Source organism: Copidosoma floridanum, unplaced genomic scaffold (genome assembly GCF_036245765.1).
Source record: "Copidosoma floridanum isolate Cflo_tuat_1 unplaced genomic scaffold, Cflo_Japanese_pri ptg000022l, whole genome shotgun sequence".
In the NCBI taxonomy this organism is placed as follows: Eukaryota; Metazoa; Arthropoda; class Insecta; order Hymenoptera; family Encyrtidae; genus Copidosoma; species Copidosoma floridanum.
The window spans coordinates 45,001-63,225 of NW_028321899.1; the positions used below are offsets into that span (position 1 = coordinate 45,001).

General features: G+C 48.1%; 1 non-coding gene and 2 pseudogenes across 1 annotated transcript; all 3 read right to left on the reverse strand.

The window, feature by feature from the left end:
* Window positions 1-11,644: 11,644 nt before the first annotated feature.
* LOC149374041 (large subunit ribosomal RNA) lies at window positions 11,645-13,978 on the reverse strand (annotated as a pseudogene).
* Window positions 13,979-14,686: 708 nt separating this feature from the next.
* Window positions 14,687-14,841, reverse strand: LOC149374042 (5.8S ribosomal RNA). Its single transcript, XR_016293215.1, has one exon. It is a non-coding gene; the product is annotated as a 5.8S ribosomal RNA (ribosomal RNA).
* Window positions 14,842-15,787: 946 nt separating this feature from the next.
* Window positions 15,788-17,201, reverse strand: LOC149374043 (small subunit ribosomal RNA; annotated as a pseudogene).
* Between the last annotated feature and the right edge of the window lie 1,024 nt (window positions 17,202-18,225).

Below are 18,225 nucleotides of genomic sequence, written 5' to 3' on the forward strand. Positions count from 1 at the left end.
TCATTCTTTTATATTCCTTTCTTAGAGCGTTGTACTCATACACCAAGACAGGGTCATGGTATCGTTTTAACAACCTATATGTTTTGATCAGCTTCTTTTTAGCTAACGCTAACTCCTCACTCCACCACGGATTTTTACTTCTCTGACGACCTCTCTTTGGTATTGATAGTTTGCAAGCATCGTACATGATTTTGTTCAACGCTTTGGCATATCTTTCTATTTCATCAGTCCTATTCAGCTCAAGACTGTCCAGTCTCTCAGTTGAGAGCTTGCTGAGTTCTCTTTCAAACTTTTCCCAGTCTGCTTTGTCAAGGTTGAACCTTATTCTAGGAGAAGCCATGCTTACAGCATTTGGAACCTTTAGCGTGAATGTTACTGACTTATGTTCACCAGTTGTCCACGATTCCTGCACTCTCCAGTGAAAGATCCTGTGACTCATCAACGAGTTTGCTATAGTGGCATCTATCCAAGATATCCGCCCCTTAGACTCATATGTTGGTGGTTCAGTGACCTTGTTTTGGACAGTGAGATCATGGGTAGCCATAAGCAGTTCAAGGACTTCACCATCTGCGTTGGTGCCTCTTGGGCTCCAGAGCGATGATTCAGCGTTAAAGTCAGCACCTACTACCATCCGCTTTCCTTTGAGTTTTCTAAGCACTTTGTCCAGATGAGCAAGGTGCACCTCTCTGTCATCGCCGTATTTAAAATAGCAGATGACAACATAAAATGAGAGTCCAGGAGCGGTGATTTCAGCGACTATGCAGCTTTGATTGCTTAGCTGAGGAACATAAAGAGCACTATAAAGTGGATTTGTTACAACAACGGCAGCCCACGGCTCCATGGAACGGGTGGCCATCACCGTGTTGGAGCCGAAACCAGTACATTTCCATAACGTTCCTAGCTTACTCTTGGCAGGTTCCTGCAGAAGAAGTATGTCCAATCTTTTGGTAGAGATGAGCTGCCTCACTTCACCGGTTACCTTATTGGATCTACCTACATTCAACTGCAGAACATTGACCCTGAGAAGCTGACCTGACTTTAGGTTACTTCCGAACACTGGTGGTTCTTGGTCTTTTTCATCAGGATTTTTAATTTCGATAGTTAATTCATTTCGAGAATCCTGAGAGGACGTGATGGTTTGAGGCAGTGCATCACACCTCTTCAGGATTATGCGAACCTCACTTAGGCGATTCGCTATGAACATTTCCGACCGTTCATTGCCCTCGTTTGTCCCGCGACCACCACTCCTGGGAGTAGGCGTTGTGCTGAGAGTTTGAGAGGGCGTTGGGAGGCTGCACATTGCCCGCGTATTGCTTTCAAATTTTTGTCGCTTGGGGTGATCAAGGTCCCTTTGCGATTCTGTACTTTCAATTATAGCTTTCCTTTTGTTGCTTACGCATTTCCTTTTTCCTTCTCTTCTTTCTTTTGCTTTTGCTTTCATTACTTATTTGGGTTTATCATCCATTTCTTGCTCCATCCGGACACCGTAGCATCCGTGGATGGACTTTCTGTTTGTTACATAATCGTGAGAAATAATCAACACGAACTAGCGGCCCAGGCTCCCAGTGGGTCATTCATTTTCTCACCGTCCGTGTAAGCTTAAAATTCTGAGAAGTTAACAGAGTCTTCACCTCGCAGCCGGGCAATAAAGCCAAGCCCCGGGTCTCCGTTAATGCAACGTTCCTGCACTCACGCCCTAGTACAAGTCGTTGAAGCATCAAGTTCGATTACCGTATTCAGAGAAGATGGCGCTCGTCTTCCCTGGCTCGGGGTCACTCGGGCTTGCCACACCCGTGTCGTCATTTTTGATGACGGCCCCCTGAGGATTCTGAAGCGAGGACGCTTGTCCCCAAGCCGGCTCGTTCAGGATAGCCACTTCACTTAACCTTTAGTCAATCAATTCTTTCGATATCATCTTAACTTGGTAAAGCTAGTCCTGATTTTGCCACCATTGCGAGTCCCTTCACTATTGGAACTCGCGGTGTTACCATTCAGCGTCGCGCGGAGACATCAGGTTAGGCACTTACCAAAGCTACAACGTAGAACACGCTTCGCAGTGGTTTCGCTAAATCGCAGATAGGGACAGAAGGGTGTCGACGCACGTAGAAGTGCACAGCTGTGTTCTCCATTCGATGGCTGAAGCTGCTCCCCTTTCCCGGCCGTTTGCACACCATAAGGGGCTCACAACCTCTTGCTAGTACTAGAGGAATCTAGGAAGCACAACCACCTGCTATTAACGAAACCCGCCAAGGGTCCGGCTTGGAAAAATTGAAGCGCTCGTTGGGTCGTGTCGAGCGCATCCTCATGCCGACCGAAGATATATTTTATCAGCCCGCATGAGTGGTGAGCTCGGGTACCGAGGCGGACGCTTTAGTCACGATCGTCAGCCGCCCCGACTCTTAATTGGTCATTCCAGATCCAACCGTTCGGAGACGGCCTTTACAACGATCGTGTCCACGGGGCACCAGCGCGGAGGCGCGTCCGCTTGTTCCCGCCTGGAACAACGCAATTAGCTGTGATATGGGCAGGGGCACAACTCCCTGACGGCTTTGCCCTATGAGCCGTTCACACCCAGCTTTCAAGCTTTTTGTTTGTATTTGCTACTATAGTTTACTCATTTACAGAGTTTTTGTCCTTCACTATATTTTTGCAGTGTTCTGAGAAGGCTTTGAAGACTTCTGGGCTTGACACGAAGAACTCATTGTTCACAGGCCAAGATCTCAGCCCCGTCTCCTTCATGAACTGCGTTCGGCTTTCGAGTGTTCTAGGACATTTTGAGAGACGATGCTCCGAGGTATCCGATTCACCGCAGGCACAGGTACTGTTTTCCTTTAAGCTGAACCGGGTTAGATTCGTGCCAAAGTTACCGTGTCCTGTTAGTACCTGCATACAAGCGTGGCTCGGCTCAAACCATTTGGAGTTGATCCTTGTTTTGACATCTTTCAAGAATGAGTAAGTCACACGTCCCCTTGTTGAGCTATCCCACCTTTCCTGCCATATGGTCATGGCTTCCTCCCTTATATCCTTCTCGCTTATGTTATCAACCTCAATATTTCTGAGATTTCCTATGGAAACAGGTTTCCCTTTTCTCAGATTATATAAGGCGATTCTGCTTTCAAGGAGAATGTCAACAGGGAGAGTGCCCGTGATTACACAGAGCGCATCCGTTGATGTTGTTTTATAAGCATGGGTTGCTGCAACCAAGGTAGTGTGCTGCGCACTGGCGAGTTTTCGAATGTCATGTACCGTGCATTTGTCCGCCCAAGCAGCTGCCGCGTAGGCAACCGTAGGGGCGAACACAGCTTGGTGAATGCGCATGCAAGCTGGAAGCTTGAGCCCCCATGTACAATTTGCAAGCCTCCTTAGCTTTTGAAAAAGCGGTGTCACTTTGTCTCTTAGATATGAGCAGTGGGAGCCAAAGCTCATCCCCTGATCAATCATGACTCCCAGGTATCTGACAGTTTTCTTAACTTTCAAACTTTTGCCTCTGATCTTGATAATCGGCGTCCGCAACAATGGGGTCGCCTTTCTCTTTTTTGATTTCCTTGGCCTGTCAGGCCTGGGTTTTCCGCTATGATCAGTCTTTTCGAATTCATTGATTTTGAGATAGATGCCTTCGGTCTTACTTTCAGAGATCTCGAGTTTTACTCTTTCGCTCCATCCGAGGACCTCATCCACGACCTCTTGGCCTCTCTTTTCGATTTCCTTTCGTGAGTTCCCTCCTATTATCGTGATGAGATCATCAGCATAGGCTAGGAACTCTACGTCGGGTTTATTTTCCAAGGTTTCTAGCAGCGAGTTAAGTGCCAAATTCCAGAAACACGGTCCGAGGACTGAGCCCTGGGGGCACCCCTTTGCTGCTATTTTCGAAGCGGACTGATCGGCCCATTCAAGGCAGACTTGCCTGTTTTCGAAATAACTTGCTATGAGCTGATACATGTTCTTGGAGCAGCCTTTTGCTTTCAATGCTGCAAGAACTGCCGAGTGTTGCACGTTGTCAAACGCACCCTTGATATCAAAGAGAATACCAAAAGTATAGCGGCTGTTTGATTCTCTAACCAAGCGTCTAAGTTCTACTATGGCATCTTCCGTTGACCTACGAGGGGTGAAACCATACTGGTGATTTGAGATACCTTCAGGGTTCAGTATTTCGTTGCTAAGTCTTGCAGCGATGAGCTTTTCCAAAAGTTTACCAGCCACAGGAAGAAGATTGATCAGGCGGTATGAGCGTGGGTCTGCAAGGTCCTTATCAAAGCTTTTGAGTAGAATCACAAGCAACCCATTTTTCCAGACCTGGGGAAAGTATCCTTTGCCCAGGCATGCGTTCATTAGATCCAAGAATCGTCCCTCGAGTAGCTTCACTGCTCGTTTGACAGCTTGCACCTCCAGGAGATCGAATCCTGGTGCCTTTCCGTTCCTCAACCCTCTGGCAGCAACCTTGAGCTCCAGAGCAGAGAAAGCATGGGAGTCTTCCGTTTCCGGCAAAACACCTGCCTCTCTCCTCATTTCACTGAGTTCTGGAGAGTCATCAGTTTTGTTGTCGTCCGGGACGTGAGTGTTCAACAGGGTATCAGCTGTATCAGTCATTGACAATGTAAAATTGTCCTCGTTTGTTAGCGCGCTAAATGCTGATCGAGGTGCGGTTTTATTTGCCATATTTTGATATACGTGGCCAAAGATATCGTCATTGCCGACAGTCGTGACGAAATTCTGCCAGCTCTCTTTCTTTGCAAAGTAAATCATTCTTTTATATTCCTTTCTTAGAGCGTTGTACTCATACACCAAGACAGGGTCATGGTATCGTTTTAACAACCTATATGTTTTGATCAGCTTCTTTTTAGCTAACGCTAACTCCTCACTCCACCACGGATTTTTACTTCTCTGACGACCTCTCTTTGGTATTGATAGTTTGCAAGCATCGTACATGATTTTGTTCAACGCTTTGGCATATCTTTCTATTTCATCAGTCCTATTCAGCTCAAGACTGTCCAGTCTCTCAGTTGAGAGCTTGCTGAGTTCTCTTTCAAACTTTTCCCAGTCCGCTTTGTCAAGGTTGAACCTTATTCTAGGAGAAGCCATGCTTACAGCATTTGGAACCTTTAGCGTGAATGTTACTGACTTATGTTCACCAGTTGTCCACGATTCCTGCACTCTCCAGTGAAAGATCCTGTGACTCATCAACGAGTTTGCTATAGTGGCATCTATCCAAGATATCCGCCCTTTAGACTCATATGTTGGTGGTTCAGTGACCTTGTTTTGGACAGTGAGATCATGGGTAGCCATAAGCAGTTCAAGGACTTCACCATCTGCGTTGGTGCCTCTTGGGCTCCAGAGCGATGATTCAGCGTTAAAGTCAGCACCTACTACCATCCGCTTTCCTTTGAGTTTTCTAAGCACTTTGTCCAGATGAGCAAGGTGCACCTCTCTGTCATCGCCGTATTTAAAATAGCAGCTGACAACATAAAATGAGAGTCCAGGAGCGGTGATTTCAGCGACTATGCAGCTTTGATTGCTTAGCTGAGGAACATAAAGAGCACTATAAAGTGGATTTGTTACAACAACGGCAGCCCACGGCTCCATGGAACGGGTGGCCATCACCGTGTTGGAGCCGAAACCAGTACATTTCCATAACGTTCCTAGCTTACTCTTGGCAGGTTCCTGCAGAAGAAGTATGTCCAATCTTTTGGTAGAGATGAGCTGCCTCACTTCACCGGTTACCTTATTGGATCTACCTACATTCAACTGCAGAACATTGACCCTGAGAAGCTGACCTGACTTTAGGTTACTTCCGAACACTGGTGGTTCTTGGTCTTTTTCATCAGGATTTTTAATTTCGATAGTTAATTCATTTCGAGAATCCTGAGAGGACGTGATGGTTTGAGGCAGTGCATCACACCTCTTCAGGATTATGCGAACCTCACTTAGGCGATTCGCTATGAACATTTCCGACCGTTCATTGCCCTCGTTTGTCCCGCGACCACCACTCCTGGGAGTAGGCGTTGTGCTGAGAGTTTGAGAGGGCGTTGGGAGGCTGCACATTGCCCGCGTATTGCTTTCAAATTTTTGTCGCTTGGGGTGATCAAGGTCCCTTTGCGATTCTGTACTTTCAATTATAGCTTTCCTTTTGTTGCTTACGCATTTCCTTTTTCCTTCTCTTCTTTCTTTTGCTTTTGCTTTCATTACTTATTTGGGTTTATCATCCATTTCTTGCTCCATCCGGACACCTTAGCATCCGTGGATGGACTTTCTGTTTGTTACATAATCGTGAGAAATAATCAACACGAACTAGCGGCCCAGGCTCCCAGTGGGTCATTCATTTTCTCACCGTCCGTGTAAGCTTAAAATTCTGAGAAGTTAACAGAGTCTTCACCTCGCAGCCGGGCAATAAAGCCAAGCCCCGGGTCTCCGTTAATGCAACGTTCCTGCACTCACGCCCTAGTACAAGTCGTTGAAGCATCAAGTTCGATTACCGTATTCAGAGAAGATGGCGCTCGTCTTCCCTGGCTCGGGGTCACTCGGGCTTGCCACACCCGTGTCGTCATTTTTGATGACGGCCCCCTGAGGATTCTGAAACGAGGACGCTTGTCCCCAAGCCGGCTCGTTCAGGATAGCCACTTCACTTAACCTTTAGTCAATCAATTCTTTCGATATCATCTTAACTTGATAAAGCTAGTCCTGATTTTGCCACCATTGCGAGTCCCTTCACTATTGGAACTCGCGGTGTTACCATTCAGCGTCGCGCGGAGACATCAGGTTAGGCACTTACCAAAGCTACAACGTAGAACACGCTTCGCAGTGGTTTCGCTAAATCGCAGATAGGGACAGAGGGAATCTCGTTAATCCATTCATGCGCGTCACTAATTAGATGACGAGGCATTTGGCTATCTTGCGTGAATCATAGACACGGGCGCCGTGCTGCATTCAACTCGAGCACGATGGCATCGTGCGCCTGTTACATCCGTGTTACCCAACTGTTCAGTCAACCGCACCGCGCTTTCAGTCGTTACAAGGCACATTTGAAGACGTACCCCCGGTAAGGCGATTACCTCACATACAGGGATTGGACGGACGAATCTACGACTCCTCATTGTCTCAGCATGTTACCCTGAGAGACGGTATGACAAAGTCCTGTTACGGGGTGTAACATGAACGAACTTTGCCACCCGGATTGATTACCGGAGGCAAGACGTATGTGCATGAATGCATTTCCCTTGCCTGTCAACCCAATCGCATTTCAGCGACTGCCCGCTAGAGGCCGACACCAAACGGAGTGGGTACCGGAGCCATCCCAGTAGGGCTCCCACTCCACCCTAGCTTCTCATTTCAATTAGACTACTCTAATTACCTAGATGAGTCACGGTCGCGAGTTCTTTCGATACCATCGCTACTTCGGTAGTCGTTGCGCTTTCATCTTTTTGCAACGGTGCTCAATTTCTCATTCTTTGCCCAGGCACCTGGGGTCGAGCAGAGAAATCAAGCTTTCAAAGGTACCATCCCCGAAGTACAAATGATACCCCGCCGAGTGCTTTCAGCCTACAGTAACTTCTTTCGAAGATACTGCGTTTCCCGCCAGTGCCGCTCGGAGGCAAGCAATCCCGACTTGGCAAAGGAGTTTTGCACAGCTATTAAACTGCACTCCACTCCTCTACCCACCCTTCAGCCAGATACGGCGTTTACACGTCAGATGCACACTACACGCAAATGCAATGCCCACCCGCGCATAAGCCCAGGTCCAGCCTTAGGGTTACATGCGCGTCACTAATTAGATGACGAGGCATTTGGCTATTTTTTTTTTTTTTTTTTTTTTTTTTTTTTTTTTTTTTTTTTTTTTTTTTTTTTTTTTTTTTTTTTTTCTTTTATACCGCTCACCAGTCCAGGGAAAATCTTCTAAAGACTTACCCCTCCATATAGAAGGGGAGTGTGGGATTCGCAAACGTTCCAAGTTGTAGCGGACCGCCTAGCCAATCGCGCCTACCCACTAAAAAACCCTAGCCCGACTTGCAGTACAAAAAAAAAAATTTTTATATTGCGCGAATTACGTCGCGTACGGGGAAGATGCCAACTCCTGACCAGCACTACCCAACCCCAGCACGAGGAAGTCCTTCATCCTGCCGATGGTAAAGTCCCGTCATTTGGTTCCACCTGACCCAATTGGTGTGACTCCCTTGGAGAACTCTGGTAGTTATACTAGCCAAAAGCCTCTTTGTGAGCCCCATTCCTAGCAGGAAATTTACGGAGGCGGACGACCATACACCTCTCCAGGAGAGGGTGCACGAAGAAAAGTCTATCTGTACATCACGATCTCTTTTGACGTACTTCACTACATCGGGATTTCCAGCGTAGTAGCGACTCTTTCTTTCATGCGCGTCATCCAGAGATGTTGCTCCGCTTACCACCTGCGTGTCAACCACACACACCCGCCCACTCTTCTCAGCCACGATATCAGGTTTTCTCCGCCCCACTGCTGTCGCAATTAATGGCTCCTGAGCAACCGTCCAGCCCTTGTCACGAAGAGCGGCTGACAACACCTTACACACGGCATCGTGACGTTTGATGCGTCCACCATGCGTCCGGTGACATGCCTGGATGACATGAGCGGCTGTCTCATTTACTTGACATCCAGCTCGGCATTTTACGTCAACCGATTCCCTTCGGACACCACGCGATGTTCTAATTAGCGTGGGCAGACAGTTAATTCTTACATGGTGGTACTGGACATAATCACGCCCTGGCACCCCCAAGCTCCCAGCATCGATCCAGCCATTGGACACATTTTCCTTCCGACACTCGCGCAGCTCGCAACCATCAACCGAGTTGTACAGGCGGTCCCTCCACCACTTTGCCCTCTTCTCCGCTGTGTCTAGCCTAGCACCCTCGCGGGTGATAGCCCTTTCAGCCCACGTGAGTCGCTTTTGGACCCACGGGGTTTGAACGGCAGCCCTCGCCGCGGGAAGGGAAGAGTTTACCATGTTTTTCAGCCTTGAAAATGAAAGACCTGGCACGGTAGTAGCAAAGGATGGGATTCCAAGACCGCCATCTCGGGAGGCAGTGTGGAAGTATCCAACAGCCATATCCGCCGGAAATCGGAGCCATCCGCGAACCGCATGCCTCACCTGAATGTCAAGAGCCCTGAGTTTCCCAACGGTTACCCCAGTCAATACCAACCTATGGTAGTATCGGGGTATCAGGAAACAGCGCAAGATTTTAAGACGCTGTTGGGGTTTAAGGGGAGCCCTCGTGATCCTATCTAGCTCATCCGTCAATGTGGCACTGGCCCGCCTTTGACCTATAGGCCTGAAGTCCACTCCTAAATAGCGCCACTCCTCGGTTGGAGTGAGCTGATGAATGGGCGAGCCATCCATTAGATGGAATTGTGGAGTGGTCAGGACCTTATATTTCTTAGCTTTGCCAGCAGGCACTATCGACAGAGCTGAGCACTTGGATTCATTTAACGAGAGCCCCACCTCGTGCCCCTTACCCTCAGCAATCAGGAGGAGCTGGCTCATACCCCTCGCGGTCGAGGAAACGAGCGTGCAGTCGTCGGCGTATGCCAACGCGTTAACTCGGCACTCTCCAAGGTCGTAGCCGATCCCATCAGGCAAAGCCTTTAACACCCGGTCGACCACCAGGCAGAAAAGCAGAGAGGATAACGGGTCGCCCTGTCGAACCCCTCTTCGTACCTCTATCTTTTGTGTGCGCTGATCCTCAACTTCAAGCACCGTGCCACTAATAGCATACGTGCGAGCTATATAGCTGTTAAAACTCGCAGGCAAGCCGGCCTCTCCCAGTATGGCGGTAATAGCATGGTGGCTTACGCTGTCAAAGGCCTTTGCAAAATCAAGCGTGGCAACATGAATTTCCCGAAGTCGACTTCGCGCGTCCTCCAACAGCGCAGCTAGTGTAGTGATGTTCTCTGCACAGCCATCATCAAGGCATCGCTGCCTCACATCTATGATCCCCGCTTCCCTAATACGGTGGGCGAGGATCTTATGAAGATGTCTGACTGCCACCGATGCTATGCTAATAGGTCGAAAATCAGCAGGTTGTTCACTTACCGCTTTTTTAGGGAGAAACACGGTCCTGCTCACCAGCATTTCAGCTGGGAACGCTCCAGCGGCTAGCACTATATTGAAAAAAAGGGCTTTCACGCACGCAGGTACAGCCCTCCATACCCGGACGGTCACGCCATCAATCCCTGGGGCCGACGACAAAAGGATGGACACTGCGATAGTCTCTTCGCAAGTTATCGGGTGCCACACGTACGCCAGATCTTCGCGTTCATGCGGCTTTGGCGAGGGAGGGAACGGTACGGATTCTTGTCTGAGGATAGGTTCCCAATATGCAGACATTTCCGCTATACCAGGTGACCGCACCTCAGGTGTCCCATCCAACACCTGCCTTGCTGCCCGGCTCATATGTTTTTTAAACATATTCTGCACACGAGCATATTCCCGCCGTCGTTCCCTCCTTCTGCTAGCTGGTGCGCCCCTCCCAATCCTTCGGGGCCTCTGCGGTGCCCTGTGAGGCGGAGGAAACACCAAACTATACCAGTTGCAAAGCTGACGATTGACTTCTTCACCGGAGAGGAGGTTTTTAGCCACCCGTACCAGTACTTCGGAATGCCAACCGTTGACCTGCTCGACTACGGGGATAAGATCCCGAACTGCCGAGGGTATGCTCACATACTGGTCGCTCAGTCTCACAGTGGCCCGACTCCGCCGCGGCGACGAAGGCGGAACCTCTTCGCTAGCCGACTCGTATTCGGAAGACACATCGCTCTCAGCACCTGCTTCTTCTGCAGGCGCCGGTTGCACAGCCCGAATATCCCGTATAGCCACCTCTACAAGCGCCCTATACTCTGGATTTCTACGCTGTCCCTTCAAGGCTTCAAGGGTCCTCTCAGGAAACAATTCGAGAAGATGCTGATTCATATATCGAACATCTCCTCTCACTGTAGCGACTGCCTCCTCACGAGCCAGCAAACGGCGCTCCTCCGGCGACTACCGCGCCTTCGTCTGGCCCTGGACGATGATCTCCGCATTGACCTCTTCAGGATGAGCACGGCGCCTATGTACCCCTAAACCGATCTTAGTGGAAAAATGGTGTCCACACTCCGGGCAGATGAAATCGCCCGCCAGAGTCGGATCGGGGACCTTAACTTAACAGAGTCATAGTTACTCCCGCCGTTTACCCGCGCTTGCTTGAATTTCTTCACGTTGACATTCAGAGCACCGGGCAGAAATCACATTGCGTTATCACCCGCGAGGGCCATCGCAATGCTTTGTTTTAATTAGACAGTCAGATTCCCCTGGTCCGTGCCAGTTCTGAGCTGAGCGTTAAATGGCGGCCGAAGAGAACGAACGCAACGGCGGAACCGTCACGTAAGCCTCACAGCAAGGAAGATCCGCGGGAGGCCAAGGCACGGTACCGAGCTCGGTCGCCCTCCGCGACGAATTTACGACGCGCACACCGCGAACGCGATGCACGCGCGCAAACCGCCGCAAAGTTGAACCTCGCCCAGGCCCGGCACGTCAGCCGCACCCGCTTCCCGACCAAGCCCGACACGCCCCGCTCCTCAGAGCCAATCCTTATTCCGAAGTTACGGATCCAATTTGCCGACTTCCCTTACCTACATTATTTTATCGACTAGAGGCTCTTTACCTTGGAGACCTGCTGCGGATATGGGTACGAACCGGCGCGACAGCTCCACGTGGCCCTCTCCTGTATTTTCAAGGTCCGAGGGGAAGATCCGGACACCGCCGCAACTGCGGTGCTCTTCGCGTTCCAAACCCTATCTCCCTGCTAGAGGTTTCCAGGGAACTCGAACGCTTATGCAGAAAAGAAAACTCTTCCCGGATCTCCCGTCGGCGTCTCCAGGTCACTTTGGGTTACCCCGACGAACACTCTTGCGAGAGCCCGAATTTTAAGCGGTTCCGCTGCCGGGTTCCGGAATAGGAACCGGATTCCCTTTCGCCCGACGGGTGTGTGCTTTCAATTAATGAAAATAATAAATTTAAACACCGTCATCGACATAGGATTTCTCCTAGGGCTTAGGATCGACTGACTCGTGTGCAACGGCTGTTCACACGAAACCCTTCTCCACGTCAGTCCTCCAGGGCCTCGCTGGAGTATTTGCTACTACCACCAAGATCTGCACCGACGGCGGCTCCAGGCAGGCTCACGCCCAGACCCTTCTGCGCACACCGCCGCGACCCTCCTACTCGTCAGAGCTTCATGACGTTGTAAAATTGCTTTTACAACGCCCCACTTGCCGCTGACGGCCGAGTATAGGCGCGACGCTTCAGCGCCATCCATTTTCAGGGCTAGTTGCTTCGGCAGGTGAGTTGTTACACACTCCTTAGCGGATTCCGACTTCCATGGCCACCGTCCTGCTGTCTTAAGCAACCAACGCCTTTCATGGTATCCCATAAGCGTCGACTTTGGCGCCTTAACTCGGCGTTTGGTTCATCCCACAGCGCCAGTTCTGCTTACCAAAATTGGCCCACTTGGCACTCTGATTCTTTTTTTTTTTGTATATAAATCTCATGGCTTCAATATTCAAGCAAGCCAGAGATCTCATCCATTTAAAGTTTGAGAATAGGTTGAGGTCGTTTCGGCCCCAAGGCCTCTAATCATTCGCTTTACCAGATGAAACTCGAAATTACGAGTGCCAGCTATCCTGAGGGAAACTTCGGAGGGAACCAGCTACTAGATGGTTCGATTAGTCTTTCGCCCCTATACCCAGTTCCGACGATCGATTTGCACGTCAGAATCGCTACGGACCTCCATCAGGGTTTCCCCTGACTTCGTCCTGACCAGGCATAGTTCACCATCTTTCGGGTCCCAACGTGTACGCTCTTGGTGCGCCTCAGCTCGCAATGAGCACGAGACGCCCCGGGAGTGCGGATCCGCATACGTGAAGCGAATCATCCTCCCTAGGTCGCGGAGCACGAAGCTCGCAAACTTTTACTTTCATTGCGCCTTTAGGCTTAGTTATTTTTGTATAAAATAATACAAGTCCCAATGACTCGCGTACATGTTAGACTCCTTGGTCCGTGTTTCAAGACGGGTCCTGAAAGTATCCAAAGCAAAAGCGTCGCTGACCGGTAATTTTAATTGAAAAGTGCTAGGCTTTTCCGAGCCGGTTCGAGAACATTGGCGTTCAAAAGAGCCAAGCGCGCGCGGCAACGGCACGAGATGTCCGTTAAAATCCGAGCGCGACTCGATCGATCGCCAAGCCGAACGCATTCGAAAGTGCGACCCGATACCAATCTTGATTAAAAGTTTTCAATACCGCCGGGCAGTCGATCGGGTAAAGGACACCGATGGTCTGCCGTGCCGGTTTGGCACGACAGTCTACCGTACGGGCCGTCGATCGACACCCAACGGGTCGCGACGTCCTACTAGGAGAGAAGTGCACGCCGGCGTCGTCGGACATGACGCAGCGACCACGTGCCCCGAACGCGCTAAATACCCGAAAGCACCGCACGTTCGAGCATCACGATCACACGCAAGCCAACAGCCACTAACGCTGAATCTCTCCATTCGAACTTTTGGATTTCTCAGGTTTACCCCTGAACGGTTTCACGTACTCTTGAACTCCCTATTCAAAGTTCTTTTCAACTTTCCCTCACGGTACTTGTTCGCTATCGGTCTCGTGGTCATATTTAGCCTTAGATGGAGCTTACCACCCGCTTAGAGCTGCACTCTCAAGCAACCCGACTCTAAGGAGAGGTTCTCCCACGGCGCGCTTCGGTCGCTACGGGCCTGGCACCCTCTGCGGGTAAGTGGCCTCGTTCAAGATGGACTTGGACGCAAAGCGACGTCATGGGATAATCGAACCCTCCCGAACACCACATTTCCCAACGGCGGAACCGTGGGATTCAGTGCTGGGCTCTTTCCTGTTCGCTCGCCGCTACTTGGGAAATCCTTGGTAGTTTCTTTTCCTCCGCTTAATAATATGCTTAAATTTAGCGGGTACTCTCGCCTGCTCTGAGGTCGTCTTGATTAATTTTTTTTTTTGTACGATAATAATTTTGTCTCGACAATGTGCTTTTCGATGTTCAATTGAGACAAAAAAAAAAAATATTTTCACACACGTACAACGTTGGAGAAAAAATAAAGAATACAAAAAAAAAAGAAAGATAAAATAAAAAGATTGCACATCGACCGGATGGTTATGTTTTTTTTTGTCTCCTTTTTTTTCTTCCTTCCTTTCCTTACCTCCTACGACGCTTTATTTTTTTTTGCTTTGCTTTCAAAACAGCGACGCAAAAGTATTTTTGACGATCGTACGGCTCGTCCGGTCCGCTCTTGATTCAACAGTATTCGGATGAACAATTATTTAATGAGAGCTCCGGGACTCGGGCGAACGACGACCAAAAAAGAAAAGTTGGGAAGAAAAAAAAAATAATAAAAAATAAAAAGAATGACAAACGATTCAAACGGCATCAACGTTGCCGCTTTAACCGGTCAAATTTTTATTTCTCGTTTTCGACGATTCATTATTTCATCTTTTCTTTTCTAAATATTCTTTTTTTATTTCGAGCGACGCATTTGATTTCATACGAACGCCCAATTATTTCGCTCGTACACTCGAAGAAAAACTATACGACGGGTCGTTGATAACGACGCGTCGGGTTTTTCTTCGTGACCAGCAGTCTTTTTGTTTTTTTTTTTTATCGAACGACCCTCAGCCAGACGTGGTCCAGGAAATATATCCGAGGACCGCAATGTGCGTTCAAAGTGTCGATGTTCATGTGTCCTGCAGTTCACAAGTTGACGCGCAATTAGCTGCGTTCTTCATCGACCCACGAGCCAAGTGATCCACCGTTCAGGGTAATCAATTTATTTTTATCATTATTATAGTTTATTTTTCACACTTACACTTAATGTGTAATATTTTCTCGGTCAATTCGAATTTTTTATTATACGAAAAATGACCAATACAAAACGCAACGGAGAGCCAGGCTCTTTCGAATAAAAAGTGTGCCCATCGGTTCTCCGTTGGGCCACCCCGCTGCGTCCCGCAAATGCGACACGAGCGGCAGGCATTGGGGCGCACCACGAAATATTACGAAACTTTTTGATAACGAGCGGCGTCTCCCATTTATTTTTATTTTGAGAACAAGATGAAAGGGGCAATAACGGCGACACGCATACAGTTCATAATATCTCGCGACATTTATACGCAGAGTCTCGGCTTATTGGGGCGTAAAATCATTCCAAAACCTTGGATAATAACGCGTACACGCTATTATCCTCGTAAGCTCGATCATGTCATTAAAACGAAGTGATTGCATGACCACCGAATGACGACGTTCCCCCTCGTTACAACGAGGCTTTCAACATAATAACCGTTGACTCGAGGAAAACGCTGTCCGGTCGAAATTCAATCTTCGTGATAAAATCCGTGACCAATAGCCTCGAGGTTGCCACGGCAAGACACTGGTTAATGGAAAGAAAAAATTAAGATCCGTTGTGCACGCGCACCCTACGATTTTTACGTAGGTGCGCGAGGGTGAGCGTGGCCAGCCCGATCGTATGTTTCAACTTTTATAGAACAAAGACGCTAGGCATTGGCGCACGCATCGAAACCTACGACCGCCAATCCGTTTACTTAATTTTTTACAGCCCCTTGTCAAAGGAGGGAGAAAGAAAAAGTAACGTGGCGCGAGGCGCGTAAATACAACGATTATACATTTTCCTTCGGCGCAGCTTTCAAACAAAATTTCTTTTTTTTTTTTTTCTTTCATGTCAAACGTTGCGACGTCTTACGTGCGAACGTTAATGATCCTTCCGCAGGTTCACCTACGGAAACCTTGTTACGACTTTTACTTCCTCTAAATGATCAAGTTTGGTTATCTTCCCAGTGCAATCGGCAACGCAACGAGTGCGTTGCCGCGCGTCAGTCCGAAGACCTCACTAAATCATTCAATCGGTAGTAGCGACGGGCGGTGTGTACAAAGGGCAGGGACGTAATCAACGCGAGCTTATGACTCGCGCTTACTGGGAATTCCTCGTTCATGGGGAATAATTGCAAGCCCCAAACCCTAGCACGAAGGAGGTTCAGCGGGTTACCCGGGCCTATCGGCCAGGGAGGACACGCTGATTCCTTCAGTGTACCGCGCGTGCGGCCCAGAACATCTAAGGGCATCACAGACCTGTTATTGCTCAATCTCGTTCGGCTAGACGCCGTCTGTCCCTCTAAGAAGATTTTTGTGTACGTCGGTAGTAAAAACCAAAAACCACCGCCAGCCCCGCGCGACACCGACGGATTGGATACCGTCAAACATCGCACGAAGCATGCGACGGGGCCTTGGCCTTCGAGATACCAGAAGTAACGCCTATTTAGCAGGCTAGAGTCTCGTTCGTTATCGGAATTAACCAGACAAATCGCTCCACCAACTAAGAACGGCCATGCACCACCACCCACCGAATCAAGAAAGAGCTATCAATCTGTCAATCCTTCCGGTGTCTGGGCCTGGTGAGGTTTCCCGTGTTGAGTCAAATTAAGCCGCAGGCTCCACTTCTGGTGGTGCCCCTCTGTCAATTCCTTTAAGTTTCAGCTTTGCAACCATACTTCCCCCGGAACCCAAAAGCTTTGGTTTCCCGGAAGCTGCCCGTCGAGTCATCGGAGGAACATCGACGGATCGCTAGCTGGCATCGTTTATGGTTAGAACTAGGGCGGTATCTGATCGCCTTCGAACCTCTAACTTTCGTTCTTGATTAATGAAAACATTTTTGGCAAATGCTTTCGCTTCTGTCCGTCTTGCGACGATCCAAGAATTTCACCTCTAACGTCGCAATACGAATGCCCCCATCTGTCTCTATTAATCATTACCTCGGGGTTCCGAACACCAACAAAATAGAACCGAGATCCTATTCCATTATTTCATGCGCTGGTATTCAGTGTTTATCACAACACAACTTATACCGCTTACACAACTACTTATTTATTAATAAGATACATAAAATAAAGCAAGTGCTAATTACCACACAATCCAGGGCGCTATTTTGTCACTTAAATAACCAATAAAATTTATGAATTAATAACACTAGCTTTTATTACGAGACAACCCAGGGTGCTTACAGAGAGCTTTATTTATTAATTAAATAGATATAATAATGCAAGCGCCAATCACCACACAACCCCTAGTCACTTACACGTTGCTTGTATAATTTATGAGATTCATAAAACAATAACGCCAGCACCAATCACAACACAACGTAGGGCGCTTACTGGTAGCTGTGTATATTAATAAGATACAATTAATGATCATGTCAGTGCCAATTTTCAAACAATCTGGGACGCTGACTCGTCGCATCGTTTCTGTGAAAAACATATAAAATAAACCAATCGCTAATTACCACAAATTTCAGGGCACCAACTCATCATTTAACTAACTTAACAAATTAAATAATTAATAACGCAGGTGATAATTGCTTCAAATCTCAAGGAGTTTTCTGGTCTCTTGGTTTATTAACAGAAAAAATAAAAGAAAGCAATTGTCAATTACCACACAACTTCTGGCAGTAACTGGTCTTTTATATGACTTATTAAATCTATAAATTAATAATGTAAGCAACAATTACTATATAATTCGAAGACCTCACAGGTTGCTTAATTTTTTTAATAAGATAAATAAATTAAAGCAAGTGCTAATTACCAGTTAACCTGGACTGTTCACTGGTAATTTTAGGGGGCTTACTGGTTATTTAAATAACTCATAAAATTTGCTGATTAATGACTCCACCGCCAATTACCACACTACCTGATGCACTTACCGATAGCTTTATTCATTAAGAAATTGAATGAAATAACGCAAGGGACAATCTTGATAGAACCTGTGGCATTACTGGTTACTTTATTTATCCATAAAATAAATTGAATAAAGCAAGTGCCAATGACCACACACCCTGAGGCCCTTACTGGTAATTTAAATTACTATCAATTGAATGAATTTATAACGTGTTCTGGCCATCACGCTACGCAGCTTGACCGTGCAACTACGTTAAGAAAGGGAGGGACTGAAAAAGACTGTGGAAGTGGGGAGGAATGCACTGAAAGAGAATACGAGGAGAAGGTGGCGAGTACTGGAGCCAGGTGGAGATAGGACTACTAGCGTGCTAACCGCGATTTATATGTGTTGAACCGATATTCGACAAGCTGTGAGCTATTTTCGAGCAAGAGAGAAGGAACACTTTTGGTGGGTTCTAAGAGAC